At 32.6% G+C, this 14,587-nt stretch overlaps 1 pseudogene; it reads left to right on the forward strand.

Annotated features, from left to right (window-relative positions):
• Positions 1–1,341: 1,341 nt before the first annotated feature.
• LOC114096425 (poly(A) polymerase alpha pseudogene) lies at positions 1,342–3,022 on the forward strand (annotated as a pseudogene).
• Positions 3,023–14,587: the final 11,565 nt, after the last annotated feature.

The raw sequence follows: 14,587 nt of genomic DNA on the forward strand, positions 1-14,587 counted from the left end.
AAAAAAAATGGCCCATGCACTGTAGTAGGCAACAGAAATTGCCTTGAAGAACAGATGTTGGTTTTAACAGGAAAACATTTCAAAATAGCTAATAAATTGTATTTACAGAACAAAAGGAAAGATTGATTAAAGAAGTAAAGTGTCATTAAAATGTCACGTTGAATAGAGAATATCAATAGATAGGAAAAAATGTAATGAATAAAGAAAAATAAATACCAGAGTGACTGAAGAGTAGATGAACTAGCCAATGAAGAATTAGCAAGATTATGCAAACTGAAGACACAGGGAAAAATAAGGAAAATGAAGACAACTTGAGAGGACCATGGGGGTATAGATACCATCAAACACACCAACATACACATAATGAGAATACCAGGGGAGTGGAGAGAAAGCACAAAAAAAATTGAAAGAAATAACTGAAACGCTCTGAAATTTATTGAGAAATAACAATAATTATTAAATATAGGAATCTTGATAAACTTCAAAAAGACCCATAGACATGTCATAGTGAAAACAATGAAAATTAAATACAAGGAGAAAATCTTGAAAACAAGAGAAAAGTCATGTTTCATTTACAAGGAAATCCCAATAAGATTAATATCTAACTTCTCCATAGAAACAGTGCATGCCAAAAGTAACAGTACAGCATATTTAAAGTGCTCAAAGAGAAAAGTATAATCAACAACTCTGTGTCAAACAAAGCTATTATTCACAATAAATAGACAATGAAGATTTTCCCAGAATTAAATTGAGAGAATTCTAGTAGGCCTGACTTACTAAAAAAAAAAAAAAAAAAAAAAAGTGAAGGGATTTTTTAAGGCTGAAACAAGTGACAACAGAGGATCATTTGGATCCACATGAAAGCAAAAACATTGATAAAGCTAATTAAATTGTAGAGTATACAGGATTCATGCTACATTGGTAAATTTTAGTTCTTAAAAACAAATAAGCAACATCAGAAAGGTAGCTCTGTGAAATGATGGGTATGTTCATTTGCTTCACATTAGTAACTTTTTTATTTGCTGTATACCTAACATCTTCCACAATGATATTTATTTTTTAAAAATATTCAATCTATTAGGAAGATAAAACAACTATAAACACATATGAACTCAATAACACAAACCCCAAATCCATAGAACATTCTAACAGAAATGAAGGGAGAAATAGACAAGTCATGAGGTTGAGGCTTTGATATGCCAGTTTCAATAATGAGTTTAAAAATAAAACAGAAGAATTTCAAAGTAGAGGGCTATCTACTATCAATCAGTGCACATTCTCTGTGATAGAACATTTACTAATATTATAAAACAAACTTCAATGAATTAAAATATAGCTAGAATGTTGCTGTGGTATTGCTCAGGCACTGAGTTCAGACAAAGAGGGAAGAGGAGAAATGCTAACATCCCTGAGCAAAGGCAGGAATGGGTTGGACCCAAAGCTGACACTTCAGCCTCAAGAAATTATACCCAGGATGGTAGCCCAGGCTTTAAGCAGGGTCGAGCAGGGGTGAGGGGTAACTGGGTAAGATCACAACAGTGGCCACACAAGTACTATGGTATTACTTCTATCAGTTTAGAAGCCCCTGAGGAGACTGACTGCATTCTTACATAGAAACCACCTTGAGGTTTTTTAAGACAAGAAAGGGCTGCAACACAGAATTTCAATTTTGTGGTAAATTAAAGAAGCTGGTGAAAGAGTAAGAGAGATCAGTAAAAGCAAATTATTTTGAAACAAGAAAAAGTGAAAAAAAAGAAAAAGTTAACCAAGTTTATTGATTTTTAATCTTCTGAGATCTGTAAATGAAAATGTTGGAGGAAAAAAGTTTACTTTTGGATCTTACAGATTAGGAGTACTTACAAAACATGCTGATATTGATACATTGTGTGTTGCATCAAAACATCTTAATTGGAGTGGTTTTATTTTCACCCCATTCTATGATAAATTAAAATTACTGGAAGAAGCAGAAGATTTAAGAGCTGTGAAAGAAGCATTTCTACCAGTTATTAAACTGTTTCAATGGGATAGAGATTAATATTTTATTTGCAAGATTATCCCTTCAGACTATTCCAGAAGACATGGACCTATGAGATGACAGTCTGCTTAAAAATTATAGAAATACAATGGATATGGAGTCTTAATGGTTGCAGGGTAACTGATGAAATTTAACTCAGATACTGACAGCTTCAGGTTAGTTCTGAGAGCTATCAAACTATGGACCAAATGCAACAATATATATATCCTTGGTGGTATTTTCTGGGCTGTACTAGAAGCAAGAACTTGCCAGCTTCATCTAAATGTTCTAGCATCAACTGTTGCACAAAAACATCTTCCTGGTATTTTCTAAATTGGAGTGTCCAAATCCAGTGTTATTCAAAGCCTGAAGAATGCAATCTTAAATTTGCCTGTATGGGACACAAGGGTAAACCCCAGTAATAGGTACCATCTTATGTCTATAATTACACCAGCTACTCACAAAAAAGCTTCACATACAATGTGTCCATTTCAACATGGTGGATCACAGTTGAGAATTTTAAAAAATGTCTTTCTATCACAGATGAAATTGTATATGTTACAGAGTAGTCCAAACTATTTGAAGCTCCAAATGTTTTTCAAAGTTACAAGCATTATACTTTATTTTTAGCAAATGCACCAACAGAAAAAAAATGCCCAGAATTGGTGAGCTTGGTGGAATAAAAAATCTGAATCCTGGTTTGAAGTTTGGAGAAGAATGCATTTATTACACTTGGCTCATGTGAATCCCCAATCATCTCCAGCACCCACAGAAAATCCTGACAAGGATAAATTTCCCATTGTGTGAGCAATTGTGTTAGGGTTTAAAAAAATAGAAAACTCTGAAAGTCTCACTGTTTATCTCACCTATGATATTCAGTCTCTCACAGACACAGTTTATAGGTAAACAATAAACAGCATGATGTTTGAGGTAGATATGAAAATTGCTGAAATACGTGCAATAAACTGCAATGTTATGTGTTTTATTAGAAAGTATAACTATTTTTAGATTTTGAGCTTGATTTTTTTCCTAAAGGATTTCCATTATCATTAATTATTAAAATGGACACTCTTGTGTAGTGGTATACTGTTACACTTCAGAGAAATGACAAGAGTACATCTAGTTTGGCTCCTAAGAGGTAGCAGTAACTCTAAAAAATGAAAGTGAAATGTCAAATCTAGGGTATACATTTGATATTGAAAAAATAATTAGAAAATGCTTGTTTTTAATGGGGTTATGATTAAAAAGTGACATATTGATTTTATTTATAGAATTGTTTTATAGCATGTATTAATCAGTGATTAGCCAGCAAATGTATTTCTTTGAGTTTATTGAAGCTCCATATTTTTACCTTCAATATATTGTTTTCAAAACAAATTTAAAAAGCTTGTAAAGGTTCCCCTAATTTCCTGTTAACTTGTATGAACAAAATGGAACTTATTTCACAAAAGCCAAAATTCCAGTATTTTCTTAAGCCATGGTGTGAAACCAATGACCCTATTACTACATGGCACAGAACACTAAAGTTTGGTTCCAACATTAAAACTTTAGGGTGATTAAAACATAATGATTGTGGAACATGACATCCATCTTGGATGGCCATTTGATCTTTAAATAAAAGGAATTCATACACTCCACAGAACTTCTCTTCCTGTCAATAGTAAATTGATTTTCAGTTTTAAATGTGGGCAAAAAATCATTTTCTTCAAGATTTTTATTTTTAAATATTTTACCAAAATTTGTCAGTAAATTTCACATACAGAAACATTTTGAAGAACATGCGTAGTAAGCAATTAACATCTAATCAATCAGTTTTCTACACAGTTATTTATTTTGTTTTATTCCATCAAAAGTTTATGAATTTCTTTCTTTTAAAGAAAATATATTTTTTTTTATAATTGAGTGGCAGAAAATCCATCTTTATGAAGTATGAAGGATGTCAGATGGTCATAAACTTACTATTTCTTAATCTGGACAAAGTAAAGCCAACACATTTTTATGATGAGCATTGCTAGACTTCTGTGACACAGGTCATTTTCAGTTACCCTTCTACCTCCCAGCTACTCACTGCCTGTGTCACTAATCTTCACTTCTCCTCAGTCTAAATTCTGGAATCCCTCATGCATCAATTCCTGGACCTCCTTTCCATTGTGCATTATCCATACAAATTCATCCACAGTGAAGGAGTGCTCTGCTCTTCTACCTGATTCTCTCTGTACCACTAGTTTGTAGGAGCCCTGAATGGGCACTGATGAGAGGGGAAAGGAGAGAGAATTTTACAAATTCTCCATTGTAATCCATTCTATCACATGTGCATCATTCATGTTGAACTGTAATTACTTAAACTCTTCCACTATCCATCTAAATTAATTTTCTGAAGAAGTTGAACTGTAATCTTTCCCCTTTAGGCTATGCATTAATTGAGGTTTTCTTTCTACCGTGACTTTTTAATGTCTAGTGCACACTATTTCTACTTCCCACATCCTTGCTCTGCACAATCACCTTCTTCCTACCACCTAAGAAAACATGTTCAACTAACCAGTGAAGTGCACAAGGTGTCCATGTGTTTTGTATACCTTCCGTGTTAAAATTGCCAAGCACAGACCTAGTCTTGTCATTTTGTTTACACAGTGGGGGAAAATTTTAGTTTATGAAGCATTTCTTGTAAGCATCCAGGTTTTTCCAGGCTGGAAACCTGGACCTTTTCCGTGTAATGACTCTCTAATTCTGGTTTTTGTAACCGGAAAATCAGACTGTTGCCATCACGTGATGTATGTAGTACATCTCATGATTGGAGTTGGCTTTGATTTTTAGTATATGTAATCATATTTTTCAAGAGCTATTTTGTAAACAGAAGATGCAATTCTCCAATAAAAAACACAATAAAATTTTTAGAAAACAGCAAAATTATTTAAAGATATGGAAACAATGCAACATATATTTTGTAGCTACAATGGCATAAAATTAAGATCTAACAGAAGATGAATTGAGAGGTTTATAAAAATGTGAAAATTAAACAAAACACTCTTAAATAATCAACAAGTCAAAGAAAAAGTCAGGAACTTTGAATTATTTTTGAGATTAATAAATTGAGATATGATATTAAAAATTATGGGATACAGCAAAAGCAGGGTTTAGGGGAAGATTCATAGCTATAAATGCTTAGTTAACAAAGAGATAAATAAATTTACCTTCTACATTAGATAGTGGATAAAGAAGGGGGAACTAATCCTAAAGGAATCAAAATGAAGGAAATATATAAAGAATAGTCTGGTTGTTAATAAAATAGACAACATAAAATTAAAAGATTAGTTTAAAAATCACATTTACAAGTCTTAACCTTCATTACAAGAAAACAAAGTAGAAGATTCAGATTAATAGAATGCTTTTGCAGTCAAAACACTGAAGAAACTAGGAAAAGAAGGTATTTTAATTGTAATTTCCCAGAAAAATAAAAATAATGGGCTATTCATATACACACATACAGTGCGCATATAAAATATGTACATATATAAAATCGCATTATATATTCACATAAATATATAATAAATATTTTATGTTATATAAAATATAACCATATATGTGTATATATCAAGACCACAAAAGGTCATCTTTTCAAAAAATGTTGTGGTGACAACTAGTTGTTCACATGCAAAAGAATGAAGTTAAATCGCCACCTCATTCCATGCCACATGTAATAATTAACTACAATGGATTAAATATAAAAGTTAAAACTATAAAATCTTAGAAGAGAGCATGAGGTAAATTTTCATATCCTTGGATTTGGCAAAGGATTCTCAGATGTAACACATTATGTGTAGAAAACAAAAACAACTGATAAACTCTACTTCAGCAAAATTAAAAATGTACTTCAAAGGACACCATTAAGAGCATGAAAAGACAAATCATAGAATGGGATAAGATATTTGTGAATCAAGTTTCTAATAAAATATTTGTTTCTAGAATAGAAAACATTTACAGCTCAATAATAAAAACATGAAATACCTAGTTTAAAATGGTCAAACTATCCTAATGGAAGTTTTCCAAAAACTATACATATGGTCAAGAGAATTGAAAATATATATGTGCACACAAATTTATACATAAATATTATAGCAGCATAATTCACAAGTGCCAAAATGTGGAAACCAACCAAATGTCCATCACTGGAAATATGCATAAACAAAATATGGTGCATTCATACAGTGAAATATGTGGCCATATCAGGGATGAAATACTGAACATTTTATAACATTGATGAAACTTAAAAACATGTTAAATAAATACTATACAGACCACAGAAGACAACAAATTATATATGATTTCTTTTTTGGTGGAATATGACTCTGCTATACTACTCTTTGGTATCTATCCAAAAGAATTCAAGTCAACATACCATAGTAATTCATGTATATTCATGTTTATAGCAGCAACATTCATGATAGTCAAACTGTGGAATCAACTTAGGTGTCAGTCAGTGGATTGATAGATACCGAAAATGTGCTATATATACAAAGTGGAGTTTTATTCAGCCATAAGGAAGAATGAATTTATGTTACTTATAGGAAAATGGATGGAACTTAAGAAGATTATGTTAAGTAAAATAAACCAAACTCAGATAGTCAAGGGCCCTGTGTTTTCTCTCATGTGTGGAAGCTAGAGAGGAAAAAGGGAAAGAAAGATGAGGGAGAATCTTATGAAAATCAAAGGGAGGTCAGGAGAGTAGAAGAAAGAGACCAAGAGAAAGGAGGCTGGGAGGAAAAGGAGAATTGAGGAATAATATTGGCCAAATTTTATTATTATACTGTGTCCATGTATGAATATTACAATAAATCTGACCACTATGTAGCATTATAATGTACCAATAAAAATGCATGGACAATGCAGTTGATGAAATGTCAAAGAAGAAGTTCAGAAGGTTCATAATTAAAATGATATCTGAATTAAAGAGTGACCTAAATGAGCAAATACAGGCAAAAATTGATCACTCCAAAAAAGAGATAAGTGAGCAAATACAGACAACCTTTGATGACATCAATAAAGACATAAGGGAACACTTACAGGTAGCCAAATATTACTTCAAGAAAGATATATTCTGAAAAAAAATCAGAAATGCTTGAAATGAAGGAAATTATAATCCTTGAAATGAAGGAAATAAACTAATCAAAGGAGAAACCAAGTCAAGTTAAATTAAAAAAAAAAACCTCAATAGAAAGCATCACCAACAGATTAGATCACTTGAAAGACAGAACATCAGAAAATGAAGAAAAAGCATATAATTTAGAAAATAAAGTTTACCATACAGTGAAGATGGTAAGAAACCATGATCAGAACATCCAAGAATTATGAGATAGCATTAAATGATCAAGAATTATTGGGATAGAGGAAGGCACAGAGTTTCAAACCAAAGGAATGCTCAATATTTTCAATGAGATAATATCAGAAAATTTCCCAAATATAAAGAATAGGAAAATCAAATACAAGAGGCTTATAGGACAGCAAATGTACAAAATTATAAATGATCTACACCAAGGCACATTATAATGAAAATGCCTAGCATATCGAATAAAGATAGAATCATAAAGGCTGCAAGAGAGAGGAATCAGATCACATACAGATGGAGACCAATTTGTATCTCAGCAGAGTTTTCAATACAGACCCTCAAAGTCAATAGATCCTGGAACAACAACCAGGGATCTCATATCCAGCGAAATTAAGCTGGATTAATTTAAATTTGATGATGAAATAAAAACCTTCTATGATAAGCAAAAGTTAAAAAAAAATTTACCACTAGAAAACCTGCACTAGAGAACATCCTTGGCAAAATATTCCATGAAGAAAAATAAAAAACAACATTGAAAATCATCAGAGGGAGGTATTAAACTAAAGGATAAACTAATCAAAGGAGAAACCAAGTCACATTAAATATCAAAAGTGAAAAAAAATGGCTGGGAACAAATCATGTTTCAATAATAACCCTGAATGTTAATGGACTAAATTCACCAATCAAAAGACATAGACTGGAAGATTGGATTAAAAAAGAAGATGCAACAATATGTTGCCTCCAAGAAACTCATCTCATAGAAAAAGATATCCACAGACTGAAGGTGAAAGGTTAGAAAAATCATACCATTCACATGGACTGCAGAAGCAAGCAGGGGTTTCCATCCTCACATCAAATAATATAGACTTCAAGCTAAAGTTAATCAAAAGGGATAAAGAAGAACACTACATACTGCTCAAGGTAAGTATACACCAACAACACATAACAATTATAAATATATATGCCCCAAACAATTGAGCATCTTCATCAAACAAATTCTTCCCAAGTTCGAGAGTCAAATAGATCACAACACAATAATTCTGGATGACTTTAATATACCTCTTTCACGACTGAATAGATATTCCAAACAAAAGTTGAACAAAGAAACTATAGAACTCAATAACTGACATATATAGAATAATTCATCCTTCAATGAGCAAATACACTTTCTTCTCAGCAGCACATGAATCCTTCTCTAAAATAGACCATATATTATGCCACAAAGCAACTCTTAGCCAATATAAAAAAAGTAGGGATACTAGCCTGCCTTCTATCAGATCATAATGGAATGAAATTTGGCATCAATGATAAAATAAGAAATAAAAGCTACTTCAACACTTGGAGACTAAATAATATGCTACTGAGTGAACAATGGGTTGCAGAAGACATCAAGGAGGAGATTATAAATTTTTTAGAGTTGAATGAGAACCAGATACAACATAGCAAAATCTCCGGGACACTATATAAGCAATTCTAAGAGGGAAGTTCATTGCATGGAGTTCATTCCTTAAAAGAAGAAAAAGTCAACCAAATAAATGACTTAACATTGTATCTCAAAGCCCTAGAAAAAAGAAGAACAAATCAACACCAAAAGGAGTACAGGACAGGAAAAAAATTAAAATCAAAGCTGAAATCAATGAAATTGAAACAAAAGAAACAATTGAAAAAATCGACAAAACAAAAAGTTGCTTCTTTGAAAAAATAAATAAAATTTACAGACCATTATCCATGCTAAAAAGAGGAGAGAGAACTCAAATTACTAACATATGTGATTAAAAAAGAAATATCACAACAGACACTACAGAAATACAGAAGATAATTAGAAATTATTTTGAAAACTTGTATTCCAATAAAATAGAAAATATCGAAGGCATTGACAGATTTCTAGAGTCATATGATTTACCCAAATTGAATCAGGATGATATGCACAATTTAAACAGATCAATTTCACATGATGAAATAGAAGACACCATCAGAAGCCTACCAACTAAGAAAAGCCCAGGACAGGATGAATACACAGCTGAGTTCTACAAGAACTTTAAAGAAGAAATAATAGCAATATTCTTCAAATTATTTTGTGAAATAGAAAAAGAGGGAGCACTTTCAAACTCATTCCCTGATTTCAAAACCAGACAAAGACACATCAAAGAAAAAAAAACTTCAGACCAATATATCTAATGAACATCAATGCAAAAATTCTCAATAAAATTCTGGCAAATCAAATACAAAAGTATATAAAAAAGATAGTACACCACAAAAAAGTAGGGTTCATTCTAGAGATGCAAGTATGGTTCAACATACAGAAATCAATAAATGTAATTCATCACATCAATGGACTTAAAAATAAGAAACATATGATCCTCTCAATAGATGCAGAAAAAAGCATTCAACAAAATACAGTACTGCCACAGTCGGGGGGGTGGGGGGGTGACGAATAACTTGTGTACGTTGATACAGCAGGAGTGGGAGCCGTTTATTGCAGGACAGGAGCAGTATTTATACATTCCACACAGCTTATCTAATTAGCATAAACTAGATATATCAGTCAACCAATAAGGAATCTCCATACTTAATGGCTCGCTTTTGTTACTTCTCAAACCACTCCCTCTGGCATTTTGCCAGGCGCCATCCAGACTTGTTTACAGACTCTAACACAGTACCCCTTCATGTTCAAAACACTATAAAAACTAGGGATAACAGAAACATATCTCAATATCCTAATGGCCAACATCATTCTAAATGGAGAAAAATTGAAAGAATTCTCTGTAAAAACTTGAACAAGACAGGGATGCCCTCTTTCAACATTTCAGTATAACATAGCTCTTGAAACACTAGCCAGAGCAATTAGATGAAAAAAAATTATACTGATATGGACAATGGAATATTACTCAGAAATAGAAGAGAATAAAATCATGGCATTTGCAGGTAAATAGATGCAGTTGGAGAAGATAATGCTAAGTGAAGTTTGCCAATCCCCATAAAACAAATGTCAAATGTTTTCTCTGATATAAGGTGACTGACTCATAGTTGAGTAGGGAGAGGGAGCATGGGAGGAATTGAAAAACTCTAGATAGATCAAAGGGGTGGGAGGGGAAGGGAGGGGGCAAGGGGTTAGCAATGGTGGAGGAATGTGATGGACATCATTATCCAAAGTACATGTATGAAGACATGAATTGCTGTGAGCATACTTTATATACAAACAGAGGTACAAAAAATTGTGTTCTATATGTGCAATAAGAATTGTGATGCATTCGGCTGTCGTGTATTTAAAAAATAAAGCATTTTTAAAAAGAAATTATAGTGATATGGATAGGAAAAGAACTCAAATTAGCACTAGTTGCCAACAATATGATTCTATACCTACAAGACCCCAAAAAATTCACCAGAAATCTTCTAGAACTAATAAATAAATTCAGCAAAGTAGCAGAATATAAAATCAACACCCATAAATCAAAGGCATTTCTGTGTATCAGTGACAAATTCTGTGAAAGGGAAATGAGGAAAATTACCCCATCTAAATAGCATAAAAAATTAAATACTTGAGGATCAATGAAAGAGGTGAAAGAGCTCTACAATGAAAACTACAGAATGCTAAAGAAATAAATTAAAGAAGACCTCATGAGATGTAAAGATCTCCCTTGTTATTGGATAGGCAGAATTAATATTGTCAAATGAGTATACTCCCAGAAGCACTATACAGATTTAATGCAATTCCAATCAAAATCACAATAACATTCCTCATAGAAATAGAAAAAGCAGTCATTAAATTCATCAGGAAAAATAAGAGGACTAGAATAGCTAAAGCAATCCTTAGCAAGAAGAGTGCAGCAAGTGGCATCACTATACCAGACCTTAGTCTATACTACAGAGAAATTGTAACAAAAACAGTGTTATTCGAACCAAAATAGACTTTTAGACCAATGGCACAGAATAGAGGACACAGAGAACCCACAAAACTACAATTATCTTATATTTGACAAAGGTTACAAAAACATACATTGTAGAAAAGATAGCCTCTTCAACAAATGGTGCTGGGAAAACTGGAAATCCATAAGCAACAAAATGAAATTACGTCCCTATTTCTCACCATGCACAAACTCAACTCAACATGAATCAAAGTCCTAGGAATTAAACCAGAGACCTGTGCATAGTAGACATAAAAGTAGGCCCAAATCTCCATCATGTCAAATTAGGCCCCTGCTTCCTTAATAAGTGTACTATAGTGCAAGAATGAAAATCAAGAATCAATAAATGGATGGATTCAAACTAAAAAGCTTCTTCTCAGCAAGAGAAACAATCAGTGAGGTGAATAGAAAGCCTACATTTTGGGAGCAAATTTTTACTACATTGCACATAAGATAGAGTTCTAATTTCAAAGATATATAAAGAATTCAAAAATATTAACACCAGAAAACCAAATAACCCAATCAATAAATGGGCCAAGGAACTGAAGAGACAATTCTCAGACGATAATAGTCAATCAATCAACAAATATATGAAAAAATGTTCAACATGTCTAGCAATTAGAGAAATGCCAATCAAAACTACTCTAAGATTCCATCTCTCTCTATTCAGAATGGCAATTATTAAGAATACAAACAACAATATTTTGGCAAGGATGTGAAGAAAAGGTACTCTCATACATTGCTGGTGGGATTGCAAATTGGAGCAACCAATATGGAAAGCAGTATGGAGATTTCTTGGAAAACTGGGACTGGGACCACCATTTGACCCAGCTATCCCACTCCTCAGTCTATACACAAGGGACTTAAAAACAGCATACTACAGGGACACAGCCACATCAATGTTTATAGCAGCACAATTCCCAATAGAATTGGAACTGTGGAACCAACCTAGATGCTCTTCAGTAGATGAATGTATAAAGAAAATGTAGTATATATACACAATGAAATATTCTTCAGCATTAAAAGAGAATAAAATCATGGCATTTGCAGGTAAATGGACATAGTTGGAGAATATAATGCTAAGTGAAGTTAGCCAGTCCCAAAAAGAAAAATGCCAAGTGTTTTCTCTGACTTAAGGATGCTGATTAAAAATGGGGTTGGGAGGGATGGGAGAATTAGATTAAATCTAGATAGGGCAAAGGGGAGGGAGGGGAAAGGAGGGGACACAGGGGTAGGAAACATGGTATAATGAGATGGACATCATTACCCTAAGTACATGTATGAAGATAGGAATGATGTGACTCTACTTTGTATACAACCAGAGATATGAAAAATTGTGCTCTATATGTGTAATATGAATTTTAATGCATTCTGCTGTCATATATAACAAATTAAAACTAAAAAAATTAAAATAAATGGATACAACATACCTAGTTTTACAATATTAGGAGTAAACATGGATTGCTTACTCTTTAAATTTGATGTGAGGAAAAGTTCTCTGTGATTCAAAGTTCAAAGGCAGTTTTTAAAGAAACAATTTAAAATGCATAAACAGTTTTTAGAATTCAAGATAAAAATCTCCAAGAACTAAGTAAAAGAATTGTCATAATTGGATAAAATACTTACAAAGTGCTAATATTCCTAATATTTTAAAACTCTTAATATTGAGATATTTAATAAAAATACAATAGAAAAGTTTCTCAGAAAAGTATAAAATTACATCTTAAAATCTTAAACATATAGAAAATGTCCACACACTTTTACAGTTTGGAGAAATGCAAATTAAAATACTGATACTGTATCTCATACACCAGATTGACAAATTTCAAAAAATGTTTGTAACATATTCTGCTGTCAAAGCTGTGAGAAACAGAAGCTTTTCATAGAATTCTGGTGGGAATATAACAACTCTGCATTGGGAAAATTTGGAAATACCCATCAAAACTACTCATTTTGCTTTCTTTTGGCTCTCTAATCCTATTTCTAAGTATCCTTTCTGGAGCTGGACCTCCAATAATAAGAAATACATATGCACATTTAATGATTGCAGCACTGTTTGTTGTTGTAAAATAATGGAAATTACCTGAATGTCCATGGAAGGATAACTAACTAATAAAATATAGTTAGTCCATACACTGAAATAGAATGCAGCTGTAAAAAATGAGGAAGATATCTTTAAACTAATATATAGTGATATCCAGCAGTCTTTAGGAGCTAAGGGTGGTTTGCAGCCAAGAGCAAGAAAGAGCTGTCCACAGACTGAGAGTTGAACTCACATGTGCAAATAAATGGATTTTTCTAACAACTGGAATTAGTTTGGAAATGGATTATTCTTCTACTAAATCTCCAGGTGAAAATTAGAAGGTAGCCTGAAACTTGCCTATAGCATTGTGAAACCTTGAACAGAGTATCATGCTAAGAAAACTTATTCTGATCTCTGGCAATTAACTGTGAGATATAACTTCTGGTTATTGTTTTGTTTTGGTACTGAGGATTGAAACCAGAAATGCTATACCACTGAGCCACATTCCCAGCACTTTTTATATTTTATTTTGAGATAGGTTCTCACTAAGCTGCTTAGTGCCTCACTAAATTTCCGAGGCTGGCCTCAAACCTTTCTATCCTTCTGCCTTGGCCTTCTGAGTTGCTGGGATTACAGGTGTTATCTGAAAACCACCAAATTTGTGCTAATTTGTTACCCAGCAATAATAAAACTAATTCAATGGTACAGGAAAGCCAGCAAATAAATAAAAAAAAATAAATGAGTAAGGGAAGAGACAGCTCTTCCTGTTAGAATTCCAAACAATAGATGTAAGAAGGATGGTGAAAATAGAAAATAACCATTAGGCAAATGTCACAGTTATAATTATTTCAGGTAAAATTCATAAATGGATGCTAAAATTAGTGGGCAAAACTACCACACAGAATATTTACATAGTTTCAAACAATTTTTCCATTAGACACTTATTAGCCATAAAGGAAAAGGTCACAACTTCACAGAGGATGCAACTAAATTAAGTGATCAAAGTTTCTACCAGCAATAATGAGCCAGAGGGCTGTCATGTTCACCTTCATAGATTATGCTGAGAAGGGAAAATCATCACTTTTGTTGTAATATTACCAAAATAGATAACTTTAATGTAATTGTAAAAACATTAGACAATTAGCAATTGAGAGAGAAAATGTACAAAATAAACTGCAATTATTAAGTCCTGAAAGCCAAAGACTGAGGAATCACCACAGGTTGGGAGATTTAAATGCAAGGTACTATCAAATCAATTTGTTTATTTTTTATTTATTTTTGGAACCACTGAGCCACATCCCTAGCCTTTTTTATTTTTTATT

The sequence above is a fragment of the Marmota flaviventris genome, chromosome 4 (genome assembly GCF_047511675.1).
Source record: "Marmota flaviventris isolate mMarFla1 chromosome 4, mMarFla1.hap1, whole genome shotgun sequence".
NCBI classification, from domain to species: domain Eukaryota; kingdom Metazoa; phylum Chordata; class Mammalia; order Rodentia; family Sciuridae; genus Marmota; species Marmota flaviventris.